Source organism: Python bivittatus, unplaced genomic scaffold (genome assembly GCF_059951505.1).
Source record: "Python bivittatus isolate LINGU-HERP-01145 unplaced genomic scaffold, Pbiv_v1 ctg000700_np1212, whole genome shotgun sequence".
Lineage (NCBI taxonomy): Eukaryota > Metazoa > Chordata > Lepidosauria > Squamata > Pythonidae > Python > Python bivittatus.
Window position 1 is genome coordinate 100,167,281 of NW_028277098.1, and position 6,931 is coordinate 100,174,211.

At 45.2% G+C, this 6,931-nt stretch overlaps 1 non-coding gene across 1 annotated transcript; it reads right to left on the reverse strand.

Moving 5' to 3' along the window:
- Positions 1-15: 15 nt before the first annotated feature.
- Positions 16-87, reverse strand: TRNAE-CUC (transfer RNA glutamic acid (anticodon CUC)). The gene has a single exon. It is a non-coding gene; the product is annotated as a tRNA-Glu (tRNA).
- Positions 88-6,931: the final 6,844 nt, after the last annotated feature.

Consider the following 6,931-nt stretch of genomic DNA (forward strand, 5'->3'; position numbering starts at 1 on the left):
TTTGTAAAACTTGTCTTCCCTGACCGGGAATCGAACCCGAGCCGCGGCGGTGAGAGCGCCGAATCCTAACCACTAGACCACCAGGGAGGCTTGTGGTGGGTTTCCATGGAGCCTTATCATAGCGAAAGTTGGTTGTCCAATTCGCAACTTCCATCAACCTGTTCTGTTCACAGGTACTGTATATGGTGGAAGAGACAGCAGCGTACAATCGCGCATGTCCGTACATTACATGCATAGAGAGAGAATGAGATCCGTTTGTTGGAAGATGCCCTTTTCGCTGTCCCTGCCTCTTTCAGAATTGCCTGGGGGGGGGGCTTTCATTTTCCCACTCCCCCAGAAATGTATGGAGACGGCTGCACCTCGTCTGCCTGCTGCCCTGAGAAAACGCGTTGATTTTTATTAGCGATGCAGGATTATAATGTAGGAATGTATTAACCATGTTAATTTGAAAGCCAAATCTGGACTTTACATGCCGCCCAAGTGGATTGCATGGATGCCTTGGGACACGGAAAGGTTTCCAAAAAGCCCTTCTAGCCCCCTTCCCATTCTTCACCCTCTAGATGGGCTAGGACTACAATTCACAGAATTCACAGCCAGCACCGGGGGTACCAAATAGTGCAAAGCTCCTACTCTCTCAAGGTTGGGCTGGGACAGAGTGCACATTTTAGGGTTGGGGGGCACCCAACCATGGCATCCAGCCATGTAATTTCCCCCCATCTTTTGAGATGTCCTTTCCACTTCCTAGTCTACCCTACAAGCCAGACATTTCCTGGTGGTCTCCTATCCAAGTGTTAACTACCAGGTTCAGATTTGCTTTGCATGGTGAGGTCTGCCATAGTCATCGGCAACTTCTGATGATATGGACATGTCCCTGTGGTCTTCTTGGCATCAGTACGGAAGTGGCTGACATCGCCATCTGCTGTGATCTTTAAAAAAAAACTTCCCAGTGTAGTCAGTCTACCGCCCTGGCATTTCTTAATGGTCTCCTGTTCAAGTATTAACCACCAGGTTCAATCCTGCTTAGCCTTTTGAAGTCAGCCAAGTCACCAGGTGCGTTTTTCCAGCACAGCTTTGTAACATCTCAGTCTAGCCTTGCAGTCTGATTAGTACAGGTAGTCCTTGAATTATGATCATTTGTTTAACAACAGTTTGAAGTTAAGACTGCACTGAAAAAGTGAAAGTGCAAGGACTTACAACCGTTGCAGCATCCGCACGGTCACACGATCAAAATTTGGGTACTTGGCAACCAGCATGTATTTACGATGGTTGCAGTGTCCCGGAGTCACATGATCGTCACCAGCGACCTTCCCAGGGGAAGCCGGATTCGCTTAACGACTGCAGTGATTGGCTTAACAACTGCGACCAAAAAGTTGTAAAATTCGGTGTGACTCACTTAACAACCGCATTGCTTAGCAACAGAAATTCCAGTCCCAGTTGTGGTCGTAAGTCAAGGACTACCTGTACATCAATATTCTTTCAGCGTTCATGTGTCGTAACCAGTGAACAAAAACCCAGTGGCCCAGCATCTCCAGTTTTCTTTCCCCGTTCCTGGCTGGGCTTTCACTAGCCCTGGAGAGATTTGTAATGCCAACAGCAGCTGGACAGTCTGGTAGGAACGTTGAGCTGGGCTACTTATGGTGCTCCAGTTGCTCTTCCACAGCATCCTTAATGGGGTGGATTATAAACTAATGTCCACAACAGCATGCTAAATTGATTTTTCCTTAAGTTTTTTATCTCTCCCAGCTTAGCGCATTGTGCTAGCCCCTAAGTCCCATTTGGTTACTTGATACGTTAATGTATTGGATGAATCGTGAAAATGGCTTCATTTGTTAAGCGTGTCATGCTAAAGAAGTTGCTGGAGGAAAAGAGGCTGTTTGGACCTAACAACAGCTTTGATTTCGGCCTGTTGGAACTGAAGCTCTACAAAAGATGCACGATCCTGGAGGGAATTTAATTTCATGTATGTTTTCCTTTCCTGTAGCTGCTGTGTCACGTTAGTAGAGCGCTGGGACCTGCTGAAATGAGTTTTTACCTGCATAAACAAACAATTGCACCCCAAAGAGTTAGCAAATGGTTATTTCTGTACAACCAACAAGAAGCAAGAAAGTTTGAGGATAGTCCATGAAAAGGAGGTTCCTGCTGGCACTGGTGATAATGTTCTTCCTGTTAGCAACTGCATGTGGTATGGATACAACTGAGGCTGATAATGTGATCTAGAGGTTCTCCATCCTACTGAAGAATGTTCAGATAATCAAAGCCATGATGGGCAACCAACGTCAGTGTCTCTGGGAGCGTCTGGTGATGACCATGGCATGCGGAAGATTGCAACTTGGAATGTCAGAGGAATACATTGTAAAGAGTGTGAATTAATGAATGAAACGAAAGACAAATCGATGTTGCATGCCTGCAAGTACTGTAAGGGAAAGAGATCTGAAGGCGGACTGATCTTGTGGAGCTGATGAATAATGCAGTATTTATACATAGTTATATAAGGAATGTTTGTGGAGTTGTAGGAAGTGTGTTGGTTGAGGATGAAAATGTATGTGCATGTTTGTATGCAAATTATGCTGCGTTGGCTGAGAACCCAAACAGTTTGCAGCAGCAACAGTACAGGTAGTCTTCGACCTACAACCATTTGGTTAGTGACCATTCCAAGTTATGACAGCGCTGAACGAATGGTGGTCACAACCAGTCCTTGGCGTTCTGGCTGTCCCAGCACCCCTGCGGCCACGTGATCATGATCTGGGCACTTGGCAACCGGTTCGCACTTATGACCGTTTTCAGTACCCCACAGTCACATGATCGCCATTTGCAACCTTCCCTGCCAGCTTCCCCAGAAAGTCAGTGAGGAAGCTGGCAGAGAAAGTCAGAAGTCACTGGGGTGAGTCTCCCCCACCCATGCCCCTTCCACCAGCCCTTCTGCACTCGCACTGCACTGGCCACTCGTGCACCCCCTCACATCCTCTCTGACCTTCGCCATACCCTTCCTGCACCTTCCCCACACACTCCCTCTTTTCCTCCCCCACCCAGTGGCAGCCACTTACCTGCTTGCCAGGCTGAGACTTGCAACTTCCTGCCAGCTTCCTCACTAGCTTTGGTTGTGGCAAGCTGATAGGAACTTGCCTTGCCTAATGAGTGTGCGATTCAGTTAACGACAGCAACTGGGATTGCAAGGATTGCTGTCGCTAAGCAACTCAGTACAAAGGTAGTGGGTAATATATGGTCTGTTGTGAATGTTTGTTGAAAACAGTAAAAATGGTTGTGCAAAATAGCGTTCTACTCCCTATTTTGTTATACGGAAGTGAGAGTTGAGCATGCCAGGAGCAACTTAAAAGTAAATTGAGTAAAGTAGTATAGTAGGTAGTGTAGTAAGAAAGAAAAGATAGGAGTCAAGAAGGAATGTGGAATGAATATAAAATTGATTGACCTGTAATGAAAGAGGAACAGTGTGACAGAAGAAGAAAAACCACCTCGGGCACCACCATGTTCTTACAGTATTATTTGTATGTTGGTTACTGTTTTTGCTGGCTTTTACTCTTATGTTTGCCACCCAGTCACAACTGTGAGACGGGTGACTACATAAATCAATATTTCGGTAATTGAGGTAATTAGGTCATAGAGCAAGAATAAAGATCAAATTGCCAAACGAATATATGAAGGAAGAGGGAATGGGTCAAGAGGAAGATGGAGAAAGTTGTGGTTGGATGGAGCTGATCAGAACTTCCCAGAAAGAGGTGAAAAGTGAAATAGACAGAGGTGGTGGAAATGAGATGGTTTGCCGAGGTATGGAGAGAGAGAGCGAGCGGTGTTGGTTTAAATTGGTTTGGGCTGAATTTCTTGCCTTTAATTTCTTTTGCTTACTACAGTACTTCCTCTTCCTTCGCTGTCCCTGCCCCAAAAGAGATTAGTGTGGTGGGTATCCAAGTTTGCTCATTGAAAAGTTCTCCCTGAAACAGGCCAGTGCAAAAGGAAACTTGGAATATATAGTCCCAGAGAGGGAAATGTGAATAGTACAATCCTTTTGGATGATTTTTTCCCTATACTGTATAGACTTATTTTTACTATTAAAAAAAAATAAAATAAAAGGAAAAGAATGCTATGCAAAGAAATGTTTGCTTTCTGATGGCTGCCCAGCTGGCTGTTCTCAGTGGCTAGGATGTCATGGTTCCTTGTTCTCCCAAGCTCTTCTCAGTACCATATGAAGATTTTTTTTATTTATCAACTGCCTTGCTCCATGTTCTCCCCACACCCAAAAGAAACCTATGAAATGAACACGGAATGACATGCACATTTTCAAGAGACATGGATAACGGGCAAAAACTAATTTATAGCCCAAATGCTAAAAGATTGATTGCATAATGCTGCTGCAGAATCAGGTTGAATTCTCTAGCTAGGTTAGAAGAACGTGTTGATCCGTTGTTTGCTGAACGGCATTCTGAGTTTGCATCACTGAACCATCATCTAACTGCACTGGTTGGCTCACGATAATCAGCAAGCCTGGCTAGGGTGTTGTGTGAAGCTACACCCTGCCTGCCGTTGTTCAAGTGTTTCTAGCAAAGCAAGGTGGCCTTTTTCAGAAGCAAAGCTCAAAACACAATTTGGCATGACACGAGCGATGAAAGCGAACTCAGGCTCAACATCACTCATGTAATGCCACTACAGTATCTAGCCACTGCATTCACACATGCTAAGTTTAGTTCGCGGTAATCTTGGTTAGGTTTTTTTTTTCAGATTAGCATTTTGCAGTAACTCAGACCATTTAGTTAGTGTATTGTATGAATCCAGAAAACAGGTTAATTCATTAACCATGTTAGGTGTGTTAGGAAAATAGGGCAAACCAAGTCTCAGTCTCATTAAACAATGGTTTACTGCTACATTATGGCATCCATGTGCCCTTGATCAGGGGTGGACAACATCCAAACATACAGTGAATAGATGATGGGGTCATATTTTGTTCCTGGATTTGAGATTCTAGTGAAGACACACAAACAGATCCCACAAGCCATCAATCTGCCCGGGATCCTATATGTGCTATAAATAACGTAACATATTAAGTATAAGAAACCACATATTGTATTACACGGATATACCCATTAGGGCAATGTAATAAGCATCCGGCTGTGGGATGTTTCTTATGAATGCAGAGTTCAACTGTATCGCATCTAACAGTAGCCGTTCCCGTCACATTTTAATCGGGGAATAAGGTAGGCCACAGTCAACAGGTACACGTCCTGGTTCCCTCATAACAATAAGACACGGATAGCAGAATCGTCCCGATTTGTGCGGCTTCACACAAGCCGAAACCACGCACGGGATCTGCATATATAGCTTGGGCACCGTGACATCCCCATCTCGTTAGTCTTCAGATTTCCAGTGCTGATATTCTTTGCTTCCCACCTGAGGAACTTCTCTCTCCAACACATTTCTCCAAAACTGCTTCCTTGCTGCTAACGTCATTTCTCCTACCCCACCACTGGTCATCCTCTGGCCCCATCTTCAGCCTCTTTCTTTCATCCGTCATAGGCTAAGCCTCCAACTGGGGGCCGGCCTTCCCCTCGGTTTCGCTCTGCTGGCCTGGCAGACTGCAGTTCAACCGCAGAGCAAGGAGAGGGATTTGGAAGCAACCTTCCATTCGGAACCATCTGATCTGCCACCCGGAAAAGATCGCTACAAGCCAGGGAGCTCTTGCCTAAAATGAAGATTGGCAAGCCAAAAACATACAGTACAGACAAGCGCTTTGCTTTTTCCAAAAGGAATATTTTATTGACAAATTTCCCCCCCACCCATACAGGAGAAACAGCTTAGCCTGTTCCTGCAGCTCTCTGTCCCATCAACACCATTTCTCCCCTTTCCAATACAGGCGACTATTTCACTCTGAAGAAACTAAAACAAATCTCATCTCCTGCAGATCTCCTGCCTCTCTGGTGCCAGGTTTGACCAGTAAGGTATTCATCCAACAGCAACAAAAGGAGGCAGGAAGAATTTTATCATCAGCACTTAAGTGTCAAAACGTGCTTCTCAGGAGACTGGAGAGAGGAAGGGTCACCAGATAATTCTTTCTGGGGGCAAATGTCTCTGTTGGTATGTACTACGGGGCACTGCTTCACATCCCACTGAGCCTCTAAGGCACAGAGGGTTTGGATCGCTTAGTCGCGCCTCTGCTTTCAAGCTACAAGGTCAGGAGAATGGCAGGTTCTTAGCCTTACTTAATATATTAGTGTTTCCAAGCGTAATTGGCAAGAGCAGCCAACGCACAGGGGTCACCAGTGACATCAACTGGTTGCAAAGGCCATGAACAGAATCTCAACACCAGAATCTATAAAGTATTTTATGAAAGTTCCTGGAAGAAACAATGAACAAAGAAAGAAAACCCACTAGAACAGAACTTGGGTGCCTCAGTAATCATGGTGCCCCTTGCTGCTCCAGGACCTTCTAAGGCAAGACCAAAATCCAAGGGGCAGAGAAGCAAATTCCATACACTCAGGGGGGGAGAGAGAGAGAGCATGCGTGCAAACAAGCATGTGTGCAACACAGCCACGCGCCACTGAAATGAACGTAAGAGCCACATGCAGTTTCTATGGTAGGATGCATCAACCCCTTTCCTTTCCTTTCCTTTCCTTTCCTTCCCCACCCACAACATTCTTCACACTTTCAAGATATAAAAAGATTATAAACAAGTAAAGCAGGTGGTGATGTAAGGCTTGTGTTTCAGCTCCCGCATCTGAAAGGCAGGTGGCCCCTAATTCACAATGCTAAAAGCTTGTGCGGTGTGAAGTCCACTGCAATTCTAAAAAATAAAGTTTCTGAGATTTATTAAAGCTTAGAGAATCCAGTGTAGCAAGCTAGGCTGTAGCTAAGTAGAGAGTACTTTCTGAGAATCCCAGAAAAGCCAGGGGGCGGGGGGAATATCTCTAACCCCACTAAGTAAACT